Genomic DNA, 22,786 nt, shown 5'->3' with positions numbered 1-22,786 from the left:
ATATGCAAGTGAAAGAAAAAAGTTAACTTGAAGGAAATCTGTATTAGTAAAGTTTATTACTGAGACGACAGATAGTAAACAGGCTTGGATGTTGTTGGACACGTGAGTATGCATGTCCTATCCAAGCCTTCCAAATTGCTTGAATCACTCTGAATCTAAGCTGGCTATTCATATTTTTATTTCTCATCTTCACTTTTTTTTTTTTTTTAACCAGGCATTCCTGTCTTTAGTAGTATTTAGTGTTTATTTTTAAGCATTTGCTTGATATTTATTTAAAGGCCATTACCTTGGCATCAGAAAGTTGAGTCTCAGTTGGGGCTTCCAAATCATTAACCTCAAAACTTCTGTCACACCTGAAATTGGTGTTCCCTAGCAGGGCACCAACATTCCAAATGTAATTGAGTTCTCTGCTTTTACATATATTTCTTGGCTGGGTCATGTTGACAAGTGCTTTTCATCTTGACAACCGTCCAGTTGTTAAGGCTTAGCCAATTTGAGATGGAATTCAGAAAATGAATCCAGGTAGAGCCCGGTGCTGCCTGCATGAAGGTGCACCTGTGTGGAGGTTCACCTGCCATCACCTGACATCTCCAAATATTATTCTTCCATTGTGTGTTCTCACAAAAGTAGGTTTTCTCATGTTACAATGTCTCCATTGTCCCCTGGAGCAGAAACGTGACTGCCTTAATGTAGGTGGAGAAAAGAGGAAGAAAAGAGAAAGCAGATTGTTTCTTCTGAGCAATTTCACCTAAGCATTTAGCTGATGGAAACAGAAACATAGGGTCCACAGCTGTAGGGTGGACCTTTTTTTTTTTTCCTTTGAGGCAGTTCATAACCTTGGCAGTAGCATCCTGGAATGGGTTTTGGAATCCTTGTGTGGTGTCTAAATCAGGTAATTCCCCCATGCCAGGTTTGGGTCTGGCAGAGGTACCAGCCTCAGGGTGCTGCAGGACACAACAATTTCAGACATTAATTTATAGGTTATTGGCTCCAGTGCTGGTTGTGGCAAAACAGCACTGAAATACAAAATTCCAAATGAATAGTGGGGATTATTTGTAAACTATGGCAAAATCTGTAGTCTTGAAAGCCTGGTGATCTTCCTACTTAAAGACTCTGTAGAATAGAAGTTAATTAAGAACAAGAGAGTGACAGGATATAATCAGGGTCCTCAGTCTTTAATAATTTCTTACAGACATTATTAACATGTCATTCCTCATTTGTGTTTTTGTGGATCTGTTAATGGAGAAGGATTGGCAATTCTTAGATGAGAAGGTAGATTGTGGGGTTTTGTTTTGTTTTGTTTTGTTTTGTTTTGATGGGATTTGTTTTCCAAAGACATTTTTGCACTATGCAAAATTAATTTTCAGTGAGCCAAGGAAGTAATCAGTGGTGCAGGACAGGATATTACAGGGATATAATTGAAAAATTAAACTTTTATTATAAATGTGCAAGCAAGACACCTCCATAGACTTCTGTCTTTTTCTTCTCAGCAGCAGGAAAATTTGAATGTCTACTGGTTTTTCCCTTTCCGTATTTTACCTTGTTTTCAATGTGGTGCTATATATATTTTCTCATTTTCCATCTTTCAGCAAAATGAATTTTCCTGCCACTAACCAAGCTGTCAGATAAATGATAATAAAATTTATTTATTAACCTGAAAAAGAAACCAAAGGAGTAATCCATATTAAAGTAGACAGTAGCAATTCCATATTCCATCTGTATATGAAGCTTACATGAGAATTCCTTGATAATACCAACTCTGAAGCTACTGTTTTTTATTTTAACACTCCTTGATTTCACAGGAATTTTGCTGTGGATATTATTGCACAGAAATTAAATTAAATAGTACAAGGCTTCTCCACTGGGCATGCACTGGAGAAAAAAAAATTAATATGTTGACAATAAATACCCTTTTAATTAGATAAATAAGACAAGCTTGTGGATGAATGATGACTGATAGGTGATAAAGCTTTCTGGTGTTTAATTATAGATGAACTGACACCATCAGGATAGAGCAGATGTATGAGAAGGGCTTAGGCAGCAGCTTCAGTTTTATTAAAAAGCACTTCAGAAGAAAACTTAATTATACACAGGCAGTGGATGGATATAGACAGGGGACAGAAAAATTCCTGGTCTGTCGAGAGATGGCATTAAGCAAAGTGGCAGGAGGGAAAAGGTTTGGAGCCTGATGGTTTCCTGCTCCTTTCCTGGAGCTCAGGATGGAGCTCTCCGTCCCTCTGATCCTACCAGTTCCTGGCACACCTTCCAAAACAAGGCTGACCATGTTCCACCTCACTGGGAGGTTTCCAAAGTCACAATTTGTGACAAAATTTGAGAGGTGTCCACCTTGTGCAACCTCTTGCTTTCCGGTGCTGTGAAGAGACTAGGAATATTAGCCCAGTCCCCTTTTCCCAGCAGAATTCCTTCTTCTCCCTGGCTGTTTCTGGCAGTATAAATTATATATATATAAATATATATATAAAAATATATAAAAATATTCTGTATCAGCTGTAGGCTGTCCTCTGGAGGTCTTTGGAGGGCAGGATGATGAGCTTTGACTGGTTGAAAGGAGCCAAGGAATGAGGCCTGAGCTGAGCTGTGGCTTGACCTTCTCCCTGCTTGCCAGATCAACTCGAGCTTGGGTGATTTTGGGGGTCAGTGGCAACTTTGGGCTGAGAAGGTTGGGGCTGTTCAACCTGGAGAAGACAAATTTGTGTGGAGACCTCACTTGTCCCTTCTAGGACCTGGTGGGGCTGCAGAGAAGATGGAGAGGGGACTCTCCATCTGGAACTGGAGTGACAGGACCAGGGAGAATGGGTTCAGACTGCCAGAGGGCAGGGCTGGCTGGGATCTTGGCAATGAGGAATTGTTCCCTGGCAGGGTGGGCAGGCCCTGGCACAGGGTGCCCAGAGCAGCTGGGGCTGCCCCTGCATCCCTGGCAGTGCCCAAGGCCAGGCTGGACACTGGCACAGTGGGAGGTGTCCCTGCCTGTGGAACACATGTCCCAGCAGGAACTGCATGGGTTTGAGGGTCCTTTCCTACCCAGACCATTCTGGGAGTCTGTGATTCTGTGAACTGTAGGGAAATAATCCACTCCATCTTTTGTGTCTTTACCTTTGGCCATTCAAACCCTCCATCCATCCAACTGAAAATAAAGAAGTCTTCTAGAGTACTTCTTGATTCTGAATTAAACTTTATTTTTAAGCTGTGAGGCTGTCACTGGAATATTTATGCATTTTCCTTTTTGGCTCATGATCTATTAATTAACAGTGTGCACTTTGAAATAGACACTTTTTTCTTGATTTTCTATTTTAATCCTTATCTCTCCTTCCTCATACCTCCAGCCTGCTGAGTCCGCCCACTGCTTCCCCCTGAAGCTAATGTGAGAATTTAAATTTCAAATTACTGACAGAAGTGGATTGCTGTTCAAACAAGGCATCTCAATGTTCTCAAACACCTTGATGAATTATGCATTCAGGGGGCGTTTGATCAATGAAATCTTTAGTGTGTTTTTATTTATAGTCCCTTTCCTATCAGTGGAGTTGCCTTCTACTTAATCTCCAAAGCCCAGTCTGACAATTGCTGTGGAGTTGCAGGTATTTTATACGCTCACCCCTGAAATACACAGAACAGATTAATAAATATTGCATGATAACAGTGGTCCCTGGACTTATTAATCAACATGGAAGGTTAACTGCTTGCGTTCAGAAAAACACAGATATTTTCCCTGACAGGCACTGAAGATATCTTAGATTTTATTGTACCATCTATTCAAGTACTCTGTACAGCTAATCATGATATTAAGTGGTGGAAAGCTGTTTTAAAGGTGCCCTTATAGCTTTAACCAGAAAGATAGATTTCTTATGCGTCCATTTGATGTTTTAGTAATTAAAAAAACCAAAAAAACCAAAAAAAAAAAACATATGCAGCTCATTATCTGAATAAAATATATACTTAACAGAGTTCTAAGCATAAGAGAATGAGTCTGTAGAAAGGGGATCACTTGGATTAGGGAATAAGTTCTTTTTAATGGAGACATAATCAATATAATGTGATTAAATGTATGAGTATAGATATCTACTGAGTCTGAAATAAATATTTTCAGATGTATAGGCCGAGCCTCCACACTTAGTCTCATCAATTGCAAAAATCATTTGGAACTGGGATGCTTTTTTAGCCTTTGAATGGTTTGTTTATACACTCATCAGTCAGGAGCTACTGCAGAGGGCTCACCTGCCAGAGTCCTTCCTCAGGGCCTCCAATTTCCTGCTTTTTTAATCACCCTGTGTCACTGTGTGTGTGCCTTCCTGAGGATTTCAGAAAGAAAGCAGGTGAGCCTAAAACCACTAATTGCGGCAGACTGAATTCCCTGATACTTCACAAGGCAGCTCTGATGTTGGGCAGCACCTTAGGTACATGGAGCTGCTGTATTTTCACTTTTGTGTGTTGAAATTTAAATTTCCTATTGTGCATCCCTCAGGGCTTCCTTTTGGCAGGTGGCTGTGCTGTGTAAGAAAACATCCGACCAAAACTGTAAATTTGCTGTTCTTGGATAACCTGCAGGTTTTTTTAAAGATCTTCTTTTGTTAGGAATCACGGAACATCTGAGCTGGGAGAGACCATCAGGATCATTCAGTCCAACCCCTGCCCCTGCACAGACCTCCCAAAAATTCCACCTTGTACCTGAGAGCATTGTCCAAACCCTCCTGGAGCTCTGGCAGCCTTTGCCCCATTCAAATTCTAAGCAAAATTGCATCTGTATTTCTTTTACATAGCATGAAAATTTTTGTTTGGGAAATTAAAAAAAAGGCATTTTGTTCTCCAACATGAAAGAATAATGATGGAAAATAGAATTACTGATCTCCCTTCCTGTGGTCACAGCAATGATCAGGGCTTGCATCAGAAGATAACTTTGTAAAGAGGCAGTCTGCAAAATCTTAAAGCCAACCCAAAAGGCAGTGACAACAACATAAATTCATCCCAATCTGGAATTTGGCCTATGGCATCCCTTCAGGTGGATGGGAATAAGGGAGATGGGAGGTCCCTGTAGGACTGTAAGGACCCAGGGATGGTGCAGGTTCTGTCTGTGAACAATTGTCTCCTCTTCTCAGAAGGCTGATCTGGGCAGGGATGTGTCTCCTTTCCAAGGGAAAGGTTTTTATGGCACAATATTGAGGCACAGGCTGCGTTTCTGGTGTGGATGGGAGCAGTTGTGGTGACATCCAGGGCAGGAGGATGGGATGGTGCATGGTGAGGACATCAGCACCCCTGTGGTGCCCTGCTGGACCCGCCAGCTGTAACTAAACTGGGCTTAAATGTTTGCATTGCTGCCTTGGGTTAGTGGAAGCAGAATGATACAACAAGCAATGCACAAAACATGCTGATGACAGGCAGACAATGCATGTGGTGCAGCTGTGAGGAAGCACTGAGTTCTCAAATATGGATTATCCTTGAATTTGTGCTCGCTGGTAATCCACTGTAATTCCCATTAAACAAGCATTGTGAGCAGCCTATTGTTTTTAGAGGAGTTAATGAGGGTCTTAATGAATTAAAAATGTACCACATTTATCTGTGGAGGAAAAGCTTTCATCTTCACTCCCTCAGGTCCCAGTGCCCTCTTGGGGGGGGAATGGTCACCTGCTGAATTGACCAGAATAAAGTGCTGAAAATTGCTTAATAGGAGGAAAAGCAATTTTTCACTAATCTGTTTCAGGCTTGCCAGAGGTGATTTCTCAATCTGAGCTGTGTCTGCTGGAGCTCAGAGGGATGGCAAGCAGAAATGGGCAGGTGGAACTATTCAGCGCAAAACCTGCTTGCCAGGAGCTGCTGCCTTCCTAGCAGGGAGGTTCTGGAGGGCAAAACTGCTTTTCAGGCTTTTATCTCCTCTTGGCTATCAGTGGAAGGAAGATGTGTAATCACCCATGACTGGCAAATTAAAAATAAAAAAAAAACACAAAAAAACCCTCTCTTCCTTCACCTTCTGAACAAACTGTCGGAATAGGAAGTTTGAATTTCAGCAGAGTGAATATAATGAGGTCAGGGCAGCTGCAGAGCACTAATCATTCTTCAGAAAAAGGCCACTCTGTGCTCTCAGTGTGAAACATTTCCCGTCCTCAGACATGCATTTTATCCCCTTTTTGTCTGGCTTTTGCAAGTGGACGGCTTAGTCACCCTGGTATTAACAGTTCTTGTATTCTAGGCCTCGCTATAAGCTTGATTACATAGGCAAATTTTTGCAAAATAAGCTGTTTGTTTAATCAGTGAATTTAAAGGGCAATGGTATTGCACAAGTTCCTGAATTACACTCTGACTCCACAATTATCCCTTTTTTATGCTGCAGCTCTCCCCAGCTCCAGAAGAGGCAAACCCAGACCCTGTGGATGCTCCCTTAGCACGGGAGTCTCCATCTGAGCAATTGTTCTCCTGTTGCTCTTCCTGTGTGTTTGAAAAATTGAAAAGTCCTGACTGTCTCAAGACCTTAGAAAAATGTTATTTTATCCAGTACATGTCCTGCTGTATTAGCTTTCCAATACTGTTAATTTCTGGGGGATAGTTCAGCCTGATCAGCTTTGAGAAAAATTGCCTCTGGAGCAGAGAAACTTGATAATTTTTCTTGCTGGGAGCCAAAGTAATCGGATTTCAACTTTGCTTTATTTCAGGGGCTGGGTAACATTAGTAAATTAATCTGGTTTTTGAGTAAACTGTTAGCATGTTGGGCATTCAGCTATCTGATTCTGTACTTTTTAATATCTCTGCAGCTTAGCCCACAGGATTGCAGCAGCAGCTGAAAGTGAGCAGCAATGTAACAGGGCAGGATTTGTGGTGCTGCTCAGCCCGTGCGCAGCACAGCTGGAAAATAATGCAAAAAGTATTGAAATTATTATGGAAAACATGAAGAGCTCTTATGAGAACTGCAGGCTGCTGGAGCACGAGAAACTGTACCATATGTGAGGCTGGCAGAGAGAGGTTTTTGGGGGGAATGTAGTCCTTGGAGGAACTAATCCTGACAGTTTATCAAAGGCATAAAGCAAGACAAACTGGGAAAAGTAAACAGAGCGACAGAGCCGCCTTTGTCGGGACAGGTTTGGGATACAATGGCTCATGTTTTTGTTGCTTCCTGCGTGATCCTGCCCCATCCCTGTCAGCCTAGAGCTTTTAGTGTGCCTGATTACCCCTCTTTCATCTCACTGCCCCTCTCCTCAGGTGGGGCATGAAATAACAGAGTCCCACCCGGAGCCGAGGCTGCTGCGCTGAAAGCTTTTCCATAAATTGCCCATTTTCTGTGTCTGTCTCACAGATGTGCCAGAATTCTGGTCAGGACCAGTAAAGCAGGAGGTTCACCAGCCCCTTAAGACTGTGTTTTTAATGGTGTTTTATTCCTGTGGATGCAGGGAGATGTTTTCTGGGATAGTTGAGTGTGCCTTGGCTCACGAGATCCCGGGGGGACGATTTGCTGTGCTCACTCAGCCTAGAAGGAAAGAAATAAACCTGCAACATCTGCAGAGTCGTAAACATCTTGAATTTAAAAAAAAAAATTGTGTTGCTGAGTATCAGGAGTGAAGGTTTTCTTCGCTCCTGTAGGCCTCATCTCACACAGAAATGACTGTAAAGCCTTACATGCCCCCAGAAATGTGCCTGTGGTCGTTTTCAGCCTCTGCACACACATTCTGTAATGGTATCCATTATTACAAATATTCTGTTCTCAATATAGAAAAGTCCTTAAAAAGGCACAATAGAGCAAATTTAGATAGGGGAAAAAACTTCAGCATACATTATAGTATCATTTACAGATCATCTGGAACATCTTTGCTCTCTCCAGCAGGAGTTAAGAAATTTTCTTCCAAAATAATTTTGCTGTTGTAAGAATTCTTTCAGGCCATAAAACCCTTGAAAAGCTGCTTGTTCCTATTCTGCCTGCAGGCAAATTACAAAACTTGATGCTCTGAAGAGAAAGAGGACCTGACACTTTTATACTTTCATGGCTTTGGTAATAGATTGTGCGTGGGGGATTCAGGGAGGATAAAAGGAAGAGGTGCATTTCCATATTTTCTTGTAGAGTTGAAGAGGTGAAGGCAAAAATCTAACATTCTGAGGGTCTGGAAGGCAGAAAGAAGATTTAAATTTTCTTTATATTATTAATTAACTTTATTACAAGCTGCAAGAGAGGTACTGGAATTGTGGCAAATTCAAAATTCACAAAAAATCTTGTGCCAAAATGCTCTGCTAGGAGAGCGGGGAGTGCAAGCACTCAAAACCTGTAACCTTTGTTTTCTCTGTAGAAAGGTGCTTTGTTTTAGCTCTTTTTTTTTTAATCTAGTGTCTTGAATGTTACCAGCTACTTATAATTAAAAATTCATATTTGCAAATGCAGTAAATTGAGCATAACCAGAAGCTGCAGCTTTGGAGGGAGGACCAACCAAGCAGCCACAACCACAAAATCGAGGTGGGTGATGCTCCAGAGCCCTGTTCCCGTTTCCTGGCAGTGCAAGTGGAGGCTGGGAGCTGCCTGCTGCTCCTTTGCCTCCCTAAAGTGCAGCAGTGAGCTGTACAACCGATCCAATGAAAGCCCTTAAGGTCTAGTGGGCAATCACCAAAACAAAAGGTGCAGTTTTCTTTCAGCCCAACCAGCACAACGTTTCTTTGATTAGACAGCTGAACGTCGAGTAAATAAAGGAAGAAGATCATCACTTGCTCTTACTTTGGGAGCAATTAATAGTCCTTTGATAACAGACTATTTCCTTTTTTCCGGCTTTTCCATTGCCCTTCCTTTCCTTCTGCTGGTTAAGCACTCTCAATAGAGTTTAGTCTAAATTTGTGGGCAGTTGAAGTCCTGATGTTTTTTATCTTTTCCAGGTGATTAATTTTGTTTAGTTTGGTTGGTTTTTTTTTTCCTTTTGGTTTTTTTTTTTTTTTTTTTGTGCATGTGGGACACAAAGGTTACCTTTCTAAAACAAAAAATATTAAAAGTTTTCTCATAGCATTTTTTGCTTTCCTCCCTGACTAACACAATTAGGCTGAAATGTCTTGTATGTCCCGGATGGAATATTCAGTAATTGCATTTCGTTCCATTAAGTATTTATTTTTATTTCTTTTGACTGTTAGAAAGTTCCTGTATATCTCAGTTTATTAAGAAAAAAAGGAGGGAGGGGGTGAAGGAAGAGAAAATTCCAACTGGATACTTTTCTGGAATCAAGAATCATTCCGGAAACTACATGTTTTTTCTTTCCAATTGAATGATTTTTTTTGTTCAAATTGTACTTCCTATCATGCGTTAAAGAATTTCATAATTGCAAGCACCATAAAATTAGATAAATTGTTGTTCTCCTTATTACTGGTGATGATACTACTTTAGCAACAAAATTGATAGTTAGCAATCATGCATAATTAAATTTGTAAGTTTCACTCTGCAGCTGTGCATTTGTTTCCAGTCTTCCTGTCCCATTTAGATATCCATTCCAGGACTTCTTTTTTTTTTCCCTTGGAAACATGGGAATTTTTTTTTTTTCAATGTTTCAAATAACTCTGGAACTGACAAGGTTCTAATCCATTTGCATACAGCATAAATTGACTTGTGTGATTTAGCCCTGGCATAAGGGCTATTTTCCTCTCATGGTACTGGTGTAGAGTTATAAGCTTTTAACTTATTTTATTGGTTCATTGTTTCCTAACCTTTTTTATTTTTTTGTTAAAGTAGATAGCTCTGAATCTGTAATTCCATTCAGGATATATTTATAATCTATAAAGTCTTTTTGTTGTATATTATTATTAGGAGGGAACCATGGAGCAGCCAGCCATACACTAAATCCCTCTCAGGTTTGTGTCTATGTTGGAACAATGTCAGAAGTGGCAGCTTGTTATTGGTAAGAGGAAATGCAAGTAAACAAGGCTCTTCAGAGGCAAATTAAACTGTGCTCCTGCCAAAATCCTGAAATTATGCACAACAGAGCAGCCCTTGGGCTGCAAATGGGCATTTTGTAACCATTTTTGCTCCATTTTGCTGTCTTTTTCCTGTGAATGTGTCAATTTCTAGCCATTCTCTCAGTGAGCTGTGCTCCAGGGGTGGAATATGGTTCCCCCACCACCCTCCTGCAGTTCTTACCTTGCCTGAAGACATGAAATCACAGAAGCAGTCTGATTTTTCATATCAGTAAATATCCATGCTGCAATGACAAGGCTTTTCACCCAGTGGTCTGGAATTGGTACCAGGACCCAGCTGATGGTGCTGAATTCAGCACAAAACGTGGGGTTTTAGGCTGACAGGTGATCCAGGTGTGGCTCAAGGCCTGTGCTCAGGTTTGGAGGTGTCCCCTGCCCACTGCTTTTGTGTGCAGGGGCCAAGCTGCCTTTTGAAAAGGTTCATGTCATGCAAGAACATCCACATTGTTCCTCCTCCTTTGCTCATTTATATATATATTTTATTTCTGTTTCTTTGGCTTTCTGTCTTTATGGCACAGAGTTTTTAATGTTCCACGGGTTTATTGCCACGGGATGACTAATGCTGGAGCAGGGCAGGGACCAGATCACCCACTTTGAGGGTAAAACAGAAGGTGCCTCTCAATTCCCCCTGCGCCGGCGTGACGGGCCTTTGAGTCACCCTGACTCATCCTTCACCCCCTCAGAAAGCCCAGACCTACAGCACGGGAGAGGCAGAATTCCTCGTTTGTTTCTTGTTTAATTTTCTTATTTGTTCTATTTCTTCATCACTTATCAGACCTAGAGTTAGTGGTCCCATAAAAGTAATAATTATAAACAGATTTGTTCCTTCCCGCAGTGAGTGCAGCAACCCCTGCTGCTGCCGCCCTCACCTTGTGGCAGGGATTTAAAACAAAAAATCAACACTGAATCCTTCTGTTTGGGGGGGTGACTCCCACCCTGTCTCCTGCTTTCACTATGACAGAACACAAGCTCTTGCTGATAGCCTGTATCAACTTTATTAGAAGCCTTTCCAAGCTGCTTGCTTTATTTTTTCCCTTCTTTCTTCTTTTTTTTCCCCTTTTTTTTTTTTTTTTTTTTTCTATTATGTGTGTGTATGTGTGTGTTGGTTTTGCTGTTTCCTGGATTAAACCCCAGCCAGCAGCTTTTAACCAAAGCCCTGCTTCCCAAACACCATAATTCACCAGCTCATTGCAGTGACACTGATTTTTGTCCTCGTGTTTTTAATATTTCTTCTGCGAAACAAGGCTCAATTCTTGTCTCTGTTCCTGACAGGTAACATCTGATACCTTTAGGGAATGAAATGGTTCCCTTAATCAAGTGGAAGGAACATTTTTTTAACCGCTGCCACAAAAACTGGGTCTTTAAAAGGATTGAATGCTTCAGGGAAATGCTGGAGCTGAAGCCATATATTTGAATGCCTGATGATATTGAGTTACTGCTGGATGTTATAAATAGCATTTGTTTCAGTGTCCCAAGGTGTTGCCTCAGCAGCAGTTTTGGTGAGGAAAATTACTGTTTCTTTTAAACACTGAGCATTTATGAAGTAACTCACAAAGATCAGTGTTGGAGAATTAATTAATTGCAAAGTTTTAAAACTCGAAACACTGGCAAGGAGTTGACTGTGTGTGTTAATAAGGACATGGGGGTGCTGCTAAATTCATATTTCTGAATTTAGGCAAACTTAGGTTTTGCTGTTACTGTTGTGTTTTGATACTTCCCAGGAAAGACAAAAACTGTAAAGATTAAGATTATTCCTGTGTTCCCAAATTTTGTGAAATAAATACCGCACCCTGAGAAAAACCTATATTAGCAACTGAGAGGACGTGTTTTACTTGAGGTATTCTTGTTCTTTATGGTGCTATTAATAAAATCGCCATAAAATCTCCCTATTAATATTATATTATTCTTATATGAGTCCTTTTCTCTCAGTTCTCTGGGTTGTTCCACATTCAGTTCCACATTCAAAAGTTAAGAAGAACATGCTTTCCTAGTCCATGAAAAGGGCAAAGTACGCCCAAAGTTTTGGTTTTATTTGTTTTTTTTGTTTATTTATCAGGAAATCAGTAGGACTTAGTCCAATCTAAGACTATTTTTAAAAACCCAATAACACTTGTACTGCTCTGGTGGATCTGTTAGAGGGTGGGATTTCTGCACATTCACTGTATAATTAACAATGCATAAGGCTGTCTGTAATATTTAAATTACAGTATGCAATTTATGTACAATCAGCATGGCAGACCTCTAAATGCAACTTGTTTTTGTGGAAGTTTGGTTCTTGCTTAGCACTTTTTATTTCACTTTTCAGCAGACAAGAAATTTCCCTCTTCTATTTTTCCTGGGAAGGGACAGCTCCAGCCCTTTCACTTTTCAAATGTAATATCAAAACCAGGGAATGTATTCCTATAAATATTAGGAGCCTTATCAGCTGCCTGTAGTTCTGCTTTTGTCATCATTGATATCTGTTTTTTCTCCCAGCTTTTATTAGTGGAAAAGTCTGCAAAAGTAGGTCACTCCTCAGTTTCACAGTAAAAACTTTTTCATGAGTGTATAAGAATTTAAAGTAGCTTTGCACTTTTCTAACAATGCCTTTACATGTAAAGTGTTAAGGATTAGTGTAACAGTGGTGGTGCATGCCGTATTTTGTATTTCTGTGCTGACAGATGAGAAGTGTGGAGTGCCTAGAAAGGTAAAATGAAGGTGTTAACAAAATTCATGTCAGTCCACACAGGTAATTTGATTTTCAGAGTTGCCATGTTGGTAATACAGGACATTCTTACTTAAATATATTAAAAAAAGGTCAGTTTTATTTCTGTGCCCTCACTGGATCTGATACTTCAGCTCATGTAATGAGTGGAGCTGACAAGTGTATTAATTGGTATCAACTGAATGCCCTAACCTGAATCTCCAAATGAATTAAAAAAAAAAAAATAAAAATAGACTAATGAGGCAAGGAGGTAACACAACTTCCATGCCATTTTATTTTTTAACACATGGCAAATGGAGACCCCCATGGCCGGGCCTTGAACTGAATAACCAGAATAAAACCCCATTCCAACACAAACCATTCCATAATTCTGTGATAAGTTATTCGCAATATTGCACACCTGGCAGCCAGTCAAAACAGATACAGGCATTAATTCCCTCTCTTTTTCTGCTGGACTCTTTTATGTCTTTGATCATCACTCTGCAAAACCATTATTAAATATGCATTTCTTGAATTTGTGTGTTCAATATGTGCGATAAAACTTGGCTTCTTAGTGGTGACTTTCCATTGGTGACACAGCTCAGGTGCACACTGAATTTTGGGGCAGTGCACCAAATTTTGTAGATTATCCCCATCTCTGGGGATAATATAAAGGGAAAATGAAACTTAAATTTCAATAGCAGTATGGTCAGTGACTGTGACTAACAACATAAATTTCTCTGGTTTCTCATAAGAGTGGAAATACAATTGATCAGGTGACATTATGTATTATAAGGAATAATTACCTTGTAATCTTCATTGTCTCAGGTTAATGCCATTTACTGTCTGCAGATGTTTTTGAGCATCACTTTCATCCCTCTGACACCAAAATGTCTATTTCAGTGTGAACAAAGCCCATATCTAATGTAAAAATGCTGTTTAAGGAGAAATTGCCAGTGGTGTTGTTTTTGGTAGGTTTTGGTTTTTTTTTTAATTATCTTTAATTTCAATTACCATTGTGCTTTTAATTTACATTTTTTGTAGCATGGAAATATTCAACCATTCTTTCTAGGGGTCATTAAGCTTGTATTTAGTAGGAACACCTCTGGGATTGGGATGAGTGACAGCTCATAAAATTCAGAGTCACTGGAGACCTCTGTGTATGATTGACATGAAAAGCATTGAATTGGTTGATTTTTAAGAGTGTTTTTAGAGGCCCAAGGCATGAGGCTATGCATTTTTAAACTGGGTTCTTTGATACACTGTGTGAAAATACTCTTATTTTCATTTTGCTTTACATCAGAATCATCTGTAGCCCTTAAAATAACTAATGGAAAGGATAAAAGGGGTGTAGACTGCACATATTTCCAGGGGGAGGGGAGGGGGAAAAAAAAAAGGGAAGGAAACTCCCTTGTGGAAGGTGCTTTTTTTTTTTTCATAATTCTGAAGTGAATAATTGTTTAATTACCAGAATTCTGCAACTTCTGTGCTTTGCTGGGTTGTTTTTCCTGGGTGTGCAGGAGGGTGTGACGCCTGAGGGGCCTCTGTCCCCCCAGCATGGCACAGCCTTGGGGAGAAAGAGGTGTTGATGCCTTGGGATTCGAGCTTTTATAATTTTGTAATTTTATGATTTTGTAATCCTGCAGCTCTTTAGTGTGTAACTCCAAACTCCACATTCAGTGTCAGCTGCTGCTGTCCCATTTTGGGCAGACACAACAATTCCTCTCCAGGCCTGGCAACCAAGGACACCTCACTGCCTCAGGGCCCAGAAATTAAACAAAAGTGAGTTGGGGTCAGCAAATTTGGAATAAATTGCTTCATTACCTGAAGCAGTAATTGTTAGATTAACCCACAATATGCAAATGGACCAAACATATAAAAGTATAAAAAACTTGTCACTGATTGTTCATTTTGGGTGTAGCCTCTGGATGGGCTTTGTCTGCCCAAAATATACCTGAAGGCCCTTCAGTAAATACAATCAATCACTTTTTATTCTCTTAATTTGGTCTGGCCTCTGTTTTTAGGTATTCCCAAAAAGCCATCAGTGTCTGTGTGCTTTGAGTGCCTCTGAGCACCCACAGTGCCCAAACCTTCCTCCTCCACCACTTCCTGCAGGACTTTGGGGTGATTCTTCCCTTTTCTTTTCCCCCTAAAATGTGTTCCCACCCTGCTGTTGGTTTCCTGATTATCACAGTGAGCAGTGAGCGTTGCGGAAGATGTGCTGCTAAAATAATTTCCGTGCTGAAGAGTCATGGCCAGCTGCTTAAAAACATCAGCCCTCGTAAACAAACCCCTGTTTTATGGAGTTTGTCATCCACTGAAATGTCAACAGCAGCAATTCTCATTAGAGAGCATAATGACAGAGACCTGAAAATGTGGGTTTGAGTTTTTTACTGTCATGGTGCTGTTTTGGTTAGTCTGGGTTTGTTGCAGGTGCTAAATGTTTGAAAATGAATGCCATGTATTGTCTCACCTAGCCATCTGAAATCTGAGCTGCAGGACACTGCAAAGCTGCCTGTTCATGAAGCCTCTGCCTTAAAATTCTGTGAGAAAATCCCCCTTTATCCATGGGTGTCTTCAGAAGTGTAGTGTTTATTCTAAATACTAATATAACAGCAGCTGAATAAGTAACAGATCTGTATTAGAGAGCATGTCAGTAGTGGAATTTGTGGGAAAACAGCAGCATTTATTTATGTTTGACTCTTCAGAATTGGTATCTGTTAAGGGGGCTGGTGCATTTTGAACCAGCACTGAATTTTCCTCTCTTGGTTGATAAAATCCACTGGCACTGCTGGTCAGGACAGTGCAACCCCTACGTGAACATCAGACCCTCTTTGTATTCACTGTGCCGCAGCCTCTGAACACCCTGTCTACATTCCTGAGCCAGCACTGCTCTCCTGGGATACTCATTTTCTGATCTCCTCAGGCTCCACTGGAGCTTCCTGGGGCAGGGCTACACCTGGGACTGAGCATTTGCAAAAGTGGGATTTGAATTGAGGTCCATGGAGAGAGGTGCAGACCACAGGAAAGAGGAGGATGAGGGAAGAAGTCACACTGCCCCTTTATAAACTGTGTTTTTTCATTTCAGGTCGCTTCACATCTTGAGAAGTTAGGTGGTAGTATAAGGAAGGAATTTCATTACGTGCAGGAAAGGCTGTTTTGGATTTTGATGGGTTTTTTGCTTCATGTAACACAGAAAATTATGCCTTTTGGAATTTGAAATGGTTTATGATCTATCCTGCCAAGATATCATCCTAACTCAGTGTAGATATCTCAATTATTCATGTTCTGCACTTTAAAAAATCCACCATCTGTTACCTTAATATTAATGCTACTTTCCCAGTAGGTGTAAGTGAATTATAAAATATGTTCCTACAGGTTTTGTGCTTATCAGAAAACAAAATGCAAGAAAATTAATTGTTTCTTTATGCTGGAAACTCACAGTTTTGTGTAGTTGCTGTTCAGTAAAAGTGCTATAATAAATTTGTGATGGGAAAAAGCAGGATTGAGATGAGAATATCAACTTCTGTGGGTACCACATATTCATCTTCCATTTTGGTGAAGTCTTGCCTTCCTGGCCACAGAAGTGCTGCAACTAAATCTGGTTTATTTGATATGAAAATTTAAAAAGTAGAAGAGCCAGGGGTGGGAGAAAAATTAAAGCTGCGTTTACATGTCCATGGCATAGTATTTGTAACAAAAGATAAATTCACCCCCAAACAGACACCCCATCAATCTTTCTGTATTCCATGCAGTTTCCCATTTCCACATCCCAATGTCACTGCAGTCCTGTGGGGAAAATTCAACTTGTTGTGGCACCCCAGTAAACTCCAGCTCCATAAAAACACTTCCAATTCAAGGCATTCCTCTTTCAAACGTGTTCCATATAATTTCAGGTATTGCCAAAGGGAAAAAAAAAGTGAATTAGACCTGCTTGAATGTGTGCTGAGAATGGTTTTGTGGCAAAAGTGTTGGGAGTTTTTTTGTTTGGTTGGTTTGGCTTTTTTTTTGTTTCTTGTTTCTTTCCTGTTTTTATCACTTATTTAACAAAAAGGAGCTGTTGAAGAGGAGTTTGCAGGTTGCATCGTGCACCAAAAGCCATTTTGCTGTGGAATTCTGAAATCACTGTCAAGCCCAAAGACAAGCAAACAATTTTGCACAGGTTTTACTGCATTAATACAATTCAGCTGATACACAAACATGAAAACATATTTGCTCTTCAAGCTACAGCATAAAAAATAGCAATTTTCAAGGCTCTCACCAATTGCCAAACATGATTATGCTCCTGCATCTATTATTTCAATTTGTCTGTAGAGGGAAAAAGAGAAAATTGAAGCAAGTTTTAAATAATACTAGACCTGAGTGGTGTAAGTCTTTTGTTTGCAGTGCAGGGAACTACCTATAAATGTCTCAGCTTTTTGCAGTTTATGCTGAATATTCCTGCTGCTCTCCAGTTGCTTTCAGAGTTAGCATGGATAAACCTTGCTGTGTGCATTCTGACAGGCCTAAATCAGGTAAAATAATGTTCAATATCACAGCATTCCACCAGTATAAAAGTTTTTTTTTGCCCCAGCACTGTGCACCCAGTTCATTTTAAGGCATGGTGGAAGGACGCCAGTGACTTTAAATAAATAATAAATCAATTACTTCAATCAGGATGAAATTAAGATGTTAGTGCTTCCTATTTGCATGAAAATTACTCAGCCATGAAGGCCACAACATTGATGAGATACGAGACTGTGACTGATGGTGTCACTGGAATTTATTGTGCTTTCCTTTGTCCAAACCCTCTGATTTTATCCTCATTCTTGTTCTGCAGTGCCTGGAGCAGGGTCAGAGACAACCTTCTCCCACCTGCTCGTGGTTCAAATCTCAGCCCACAAATGAACTATCATTTATCATTTATGTTATTTGTTATTCTCATTTATCATTTATTATTTATTTTATGAACTATCATTTGTCATTTATCAAAACCTTTGCTATTTCTGAACTGCCTCATGAGTGCAGGAAATAAAGGGATTTTCTTTCTCACTGCTTTTCTGCAATAACTTCTTGTTTTCACATCATCTGAGGAAGACACTGACACAATCACACTTGGTATAAACCATGTGGGGTTCAAAAGGGACAAAAACCATCAAGCAAAAATGTATTGAAATGTCCTACTTGGATTATATTTTTTTCCAAATAATGATTACATGTTATCTTTGCTCCTGTGTAATCTGATTTTGGAGGGACAAATATGAGTTTTAAAATAGTCAGTGGATGAGGTTGCTCCACAGTCTCACCATCAGTATCTTTCATTTGATTTCAAAAAATGCATTTTTACATTTTTATTATTTATTTATTTATTTATTATATTTATTTTAACTTTTACATTTAAAATTTACATTTTACACTTTTAAAAAATTATTTATCACTGGCTGTCAGATCCTCAGAGGTTGCTTCTCTCTTACCCTGGTCGGTGTTTGGCTGGGCAGGATCCCCTGGACTGGTACAAATAAAGGAAAACTGTCCCAGTTCCAGTCTCCCTTGCTGAAGTGTCTCTGAGAACTCCTTTGTGACACAGGAGGCAGAAATCAGAGGCACAGCCCAGTAGAAATGAGGTTTTTTAATAACTTGTGCGGACTCTCTTTGCAAAGATGGCAGAATAAGATGGTTGGATTACTTCTGGAGCTGCCTTAGGAGAGATCAATATGTGAGCACCGCTCCCACGATGACTGCAAGGAAAATTCTTGTAATTAATAATAAAAAAGAATTGATTTTTGGGATGGTGGTGGTGGTTTCAAACCACAGCTCTCAGGCTACCCTGTAGGAATAAAGCACTGCAGTGTTTGGTGAGAAAGTCCAGTATTGATTCGTTTGATAAAACATTTTTCTTTATCTTTTGAGAAGCCTTGCTGCATGGATGGCATGAATGAAAGTTTGGTATTTCCAACACGTCAAGGGTCCCAGCAGACACAATTCTTTTTTGTTACAGAAACTATATTTTCCCTCTGTCTCCTTTGGTGTTGGACAATGTATGTGAACAGAGAACTGCACACAGAGGCAGAGAAGTATAATTCTGTGTTTTTCTGAGGCTCGGGCTGCTGAATAGGTATCATTGTATCTGTCTCTCTTGAGGGGGGAAAAAAACACTGCAAAAACTTCTTGGAGCTTTTTTTTTAGTTTTTGGTGGTGTTTGGTTTTTTTTTTTTTTTATTTCTGGTGTGCAGCCTCCTTCTGACAGCTGCAGAGAGAAATGTCTTGCGGCCTTTTCATCCCTTCCTCTGGCTCTGTGCTTTTCCTATCAACTGGACCATAAATATTTTGCTGTAACTGGCACGGGGGATGCTCAGGGTGAGACACAGAACTCGGTTCCTTTGAGGCAGCTGGGGGCTGGGGCTGAATACCAAATCCTCCTGCTGAATTTAGGGACTCCACAGTCCCTCCCGTGCTCAGGTTTCAGCCCTGTGCTCGCTGATTCATGACCAGTTCATAGGCAGTGCCAGAGTTCATTCTCTGTTGTCAACAGTTTGTATTTATCCCTGCTCCACACCTCGCGTTCCCTTCCTGCCTGCTCCCCTCCTTCCAGACCATCCTGCACCTCTCTCTGTCTCATGTCATACACCAGATATCACTAATATGCTAAATAAAACTCTTTAGATTTCCAGTTTTAGCTTAAGATTTCTCCTTTCACAAGGACAGATGAAATTCCCTGTGATGGGTGTTAAGGTTGGATGGGATGGCCACGAAAAAAATCTCACTTCTTGCTAAATTCATCCTGATAGACACCTCCTTCATAAGGAGGGAAGAAATCCACGTGTGTTCCACGTTTGCATTGGTTCCTTTGCCATTTGAAATGTTCATTTGGGATATTTCACAATAAAATTGAAATAGGTTTCCCTTGTTGTATGTAGACGGGGGAGGTAGTGATACAAGAAATTACAATTTCCCATTAACAAACAAACAAAACCCAGAAAAAAAAAAAAAAAAAAACAAAACATCTAAAAAACCCTATCCAAAAAAACCCCCAAAAACCCCAGAAAGATCTCCTGCAAAGCATGTGAAGAGATGCTGGCATGTGTGGTCTGGAATTGTGATTACCTGAATTAATGTGTTTGGGGTTTTGAAAACAGAACCAAATTAGCCAAAAAGACACCAAACTGCACTGGAGTTTTGTAAACTATATAATCTGAGTTATGGAGGCTGATGAAAGAAATCTCCTTGGTGTGTGACAGCAAAGATTAGCATTCAAATCACAGATCTGTTTTTATTATCACATTGCAGGATAATATTGGTTTCATCTTAGGGTTATTTAGCCCTGTACTTTGGTTCTTGCAGGGAACATTGTTACAGTTTGGGTTTTTTTGGTTTTGTTTTTTTTTTAAGAAAAAGCATAACTTGGTTATGGGTGGATGTTTAAGTGTTATACAATATGGCTTTAAACTCTTCCTGCAATTAAAGCCTAATCCAAAACACTGAGGCACATTATTAATTTTATGCTTAACTGGAGCATTTTTTTCAACAGGCCTATTCATCTACTTAAAACTAAGCACATGCTTAAGTGCATTGTTGAACTGGGGCCAGAGTTGTTATGCTGAAGCAAAAGAGAGAAAAAAGAATAAAAAATAAAGGAACAAACCACACACCAAAAAAAAAATTATGCCTAACAGATAATATTCACTTAAACCTTCTCACAGACAATTTTTTTTTTTTTTGGCATATTAAGTTTGTTCTCATGGGATAAAATTGCTGATTTTAGGGCTTTTTTGTTGCTGTTGTGGACAGGTAGTGACACCAGCAGCTGCAAGAGCGCTCGTGGTGGTAAATTATTAATGGAATTCCTCTCTGGTTTGGGTTGGGAAGGACCTTAAAGCTCATCCCATTCCACCTGCCACCTTTCCACTGCCCCAGGTTGCTTTTAGTCAAGTGCTATAAATGAATTCATTAATGGGAATTGTTTTTGGGTAGCAGTAGTGGGTGTGTGCTTGAAGTCCAGTGGTGATGCATGGCACTGTGAGAGTCAAGTGTATTCCATCTTTTCCTCAGCAATTCTGAGAGTTTTACCTTGGAGGAAAGAAACAAACACAACAAAAATCCCCAGGCCTGTGATGATCAACCCTCACCCATGAGCCAATCTGCTGCTCTTTGTGAGCTTGAATTCTGGCCTACTTGAAGTCAATCTTTAAGCCTTTCTTTTGGTATAATTAAAATAAATGATTTCTTTAGAAACAGAAGAAAATTAAGTACTTTTAAAATTAATTTTAGACACAGAAGAATTCTGTGTTTAAATAGCAAAAATCTGCTGAGCACGAGGGCTGTGCTCACCAGTGCACATGTCCAGCCTGGCCCTGGAGGTGACAGATGTAGAATAAAACATTGATCACCAATATCTGTGGGAGCTGAGTGCAGCCCTGAGCAGAGTCTGGCTCAGGAGGAGAAGGATTCCTGCAGCAAACACTGAAAATCAAACCTTTTATTATAATAAAAGCACAGTCTGGGAAAGGAGGGCCACCCCAAGCAAACAGATGTTGCATTTTTTTTACTTTTCCTTCTGTGTTCTCTTCCCTCTTTGTGCCTGGATTGAGCAGAACACCCACACTGGTCCCCAGCACTGCTGTAGGGGTCCCCCAGCTTTAAAGTGAAGTAGGTGTTAAAGTGGTTTGTAACATCAGGGAGCCTGGGCAAGAAGAGGAAGAGGCTATTGTGTTGTAAACAGTGGTGGTTGCTATGGAAACTGGTGATTCGCAGAAAAATGGAGAGAGGGCAGGGAAGAAAATACAATTAATATTTTTTTTTCCCTTTCCTTAATATTTAAATCATATCTGTGATTACTGACCACGCTTCCTGTATTTGTTTGGGTAACGTGGTGGGCAAATATAATTGTTTTGGAAGTGCCAGGAGTCCCTGTGTGTTGCTGCATGCCTTGTCTGTGAGGCAAGGATGCTTGTACTCGACAATTATCTACTGAAAACAGTTGACCTCATGCTCGTGTATCCTGAGCTATTCTGCAGATTGCCACGGTTCTCATACAGAGCAATGTATGTTGTCTAATGATTTGTTAACTTTTCACTTCTTGGCCCACGTTTGGCTGTAAAACCACAGTCCTGCTAATTACAAAGAATCCATGTCTGTGTTTTCTTTACTTGGCTGTGTAGGGGAGAAAAAAAATTAAATCTTGGGGAGAGGAGTTAGGGTTTTTCAATTTTTTTTTTTCATATAAAATGTTAAGTGACCTGTGGCAATTTCCAAAGTATTTCACTGTGTTCTCTGATGTTTAAATTAAACTTTACATCATTTGTTATAGTGACACCTGCTGCCCTTGTTATAGTTAAGTGTATGTGAGTACACAGAACCCACTTTTCAAAAAAATTTATAACTCCACTGTAAAGATTTTATTCTGTGCTGAAACTTGGCACACAGGCTTTTTGACTAGGAACAAATTATTCTTTTAAAAAATGTGTTGGGGAGAAGTTGGTTATTCACAAGAGCTTACTGTGCAGTAAAAGCAAGCTGATTTTACTGACACATTTATCTGTTTGTGCCTCTGTAACTTGGAGTATGAAGTTGAAATAGTGCATTTGTCCAGTTTTTCTGTCTTTAAATCTCAATTCAGGCTACTGCTTGGGTCCCTGGTGGAAATAGACCTGATTTTTTCCCCCCTTAGTTTTCTTCTTAATATTTCTCTCTGTCGCAGACAATTTGATTAAAGATTGCTCAGCAAGGAGCCCAGATGGTTTTCAGCCAGAGAAGAGGCATTCCTGGATGAAATCCTGGAAAATTCCTTTAAGGCTGTCCCACTTTCTAGGTCTTTCAAACCTGCTGCTTGTGGAAACAGCAACAGGTGATGGTTCTTTCATGTTAAGGCTGGATTTTTTAATATTTTTTTTTTATAAATATTTCCCCCAGTGCTGAAACACCTGGGAAGGTAATCACTGCTGATAGTTATGTTTGTTTTATGTGGCATTTTCACCTTCCTAAAATGACTGTTTGCTGGAGTCATCTCCAACATGTCTTTGACAAAAATCCCTTGCACACCAACCTCGTTGTCTTTCTGGTTGTGTTTTACTAGGAACAGTAATGGGAATAAAAACTGCTTTTTTGTTTGGGTAATCATGTGAATACAGGAAACATTTCTTTCCAAAGCAGCACTCTATTAGTTTATCTACACAGTGCCAGGAAACAAAA

General features: G+C 40.0%; 1 protein-coding gene across 4 annotated transcripts in view; it reads left to right on the top strand.

Moving 5' to 3' along the window:
* The window catches only part of XRCC4 (X-ray repair cross complementing 4), a 144,230-nt gene that overhangs the window by 101,084 nt on the left and 20,360 nt on the right, over positions 1–22,786 (top strand). The gene's annotated exons all lie outside the window — the stretch shown is intronic.

This window comes from Camarhynchus parvulus, chromosome Z (genome assembly GCF_901933205.1).
Source record: "Camarhynchus parvulus chromosome Z, STF_HiC, whole genome shotgun sequence".
Taxonomy (NCBI): domain Eukaryota; kingdom Metazoa; phylum Chordata; class Aves; order Passeriformes; family Thraupidae; genus Camarhynchus; species Camarhynchus parvulus.
Note: the sequence above shows the minus strand (reverse complement) of the source record. Positions and strands in the feature narration are given on the sequence as shown.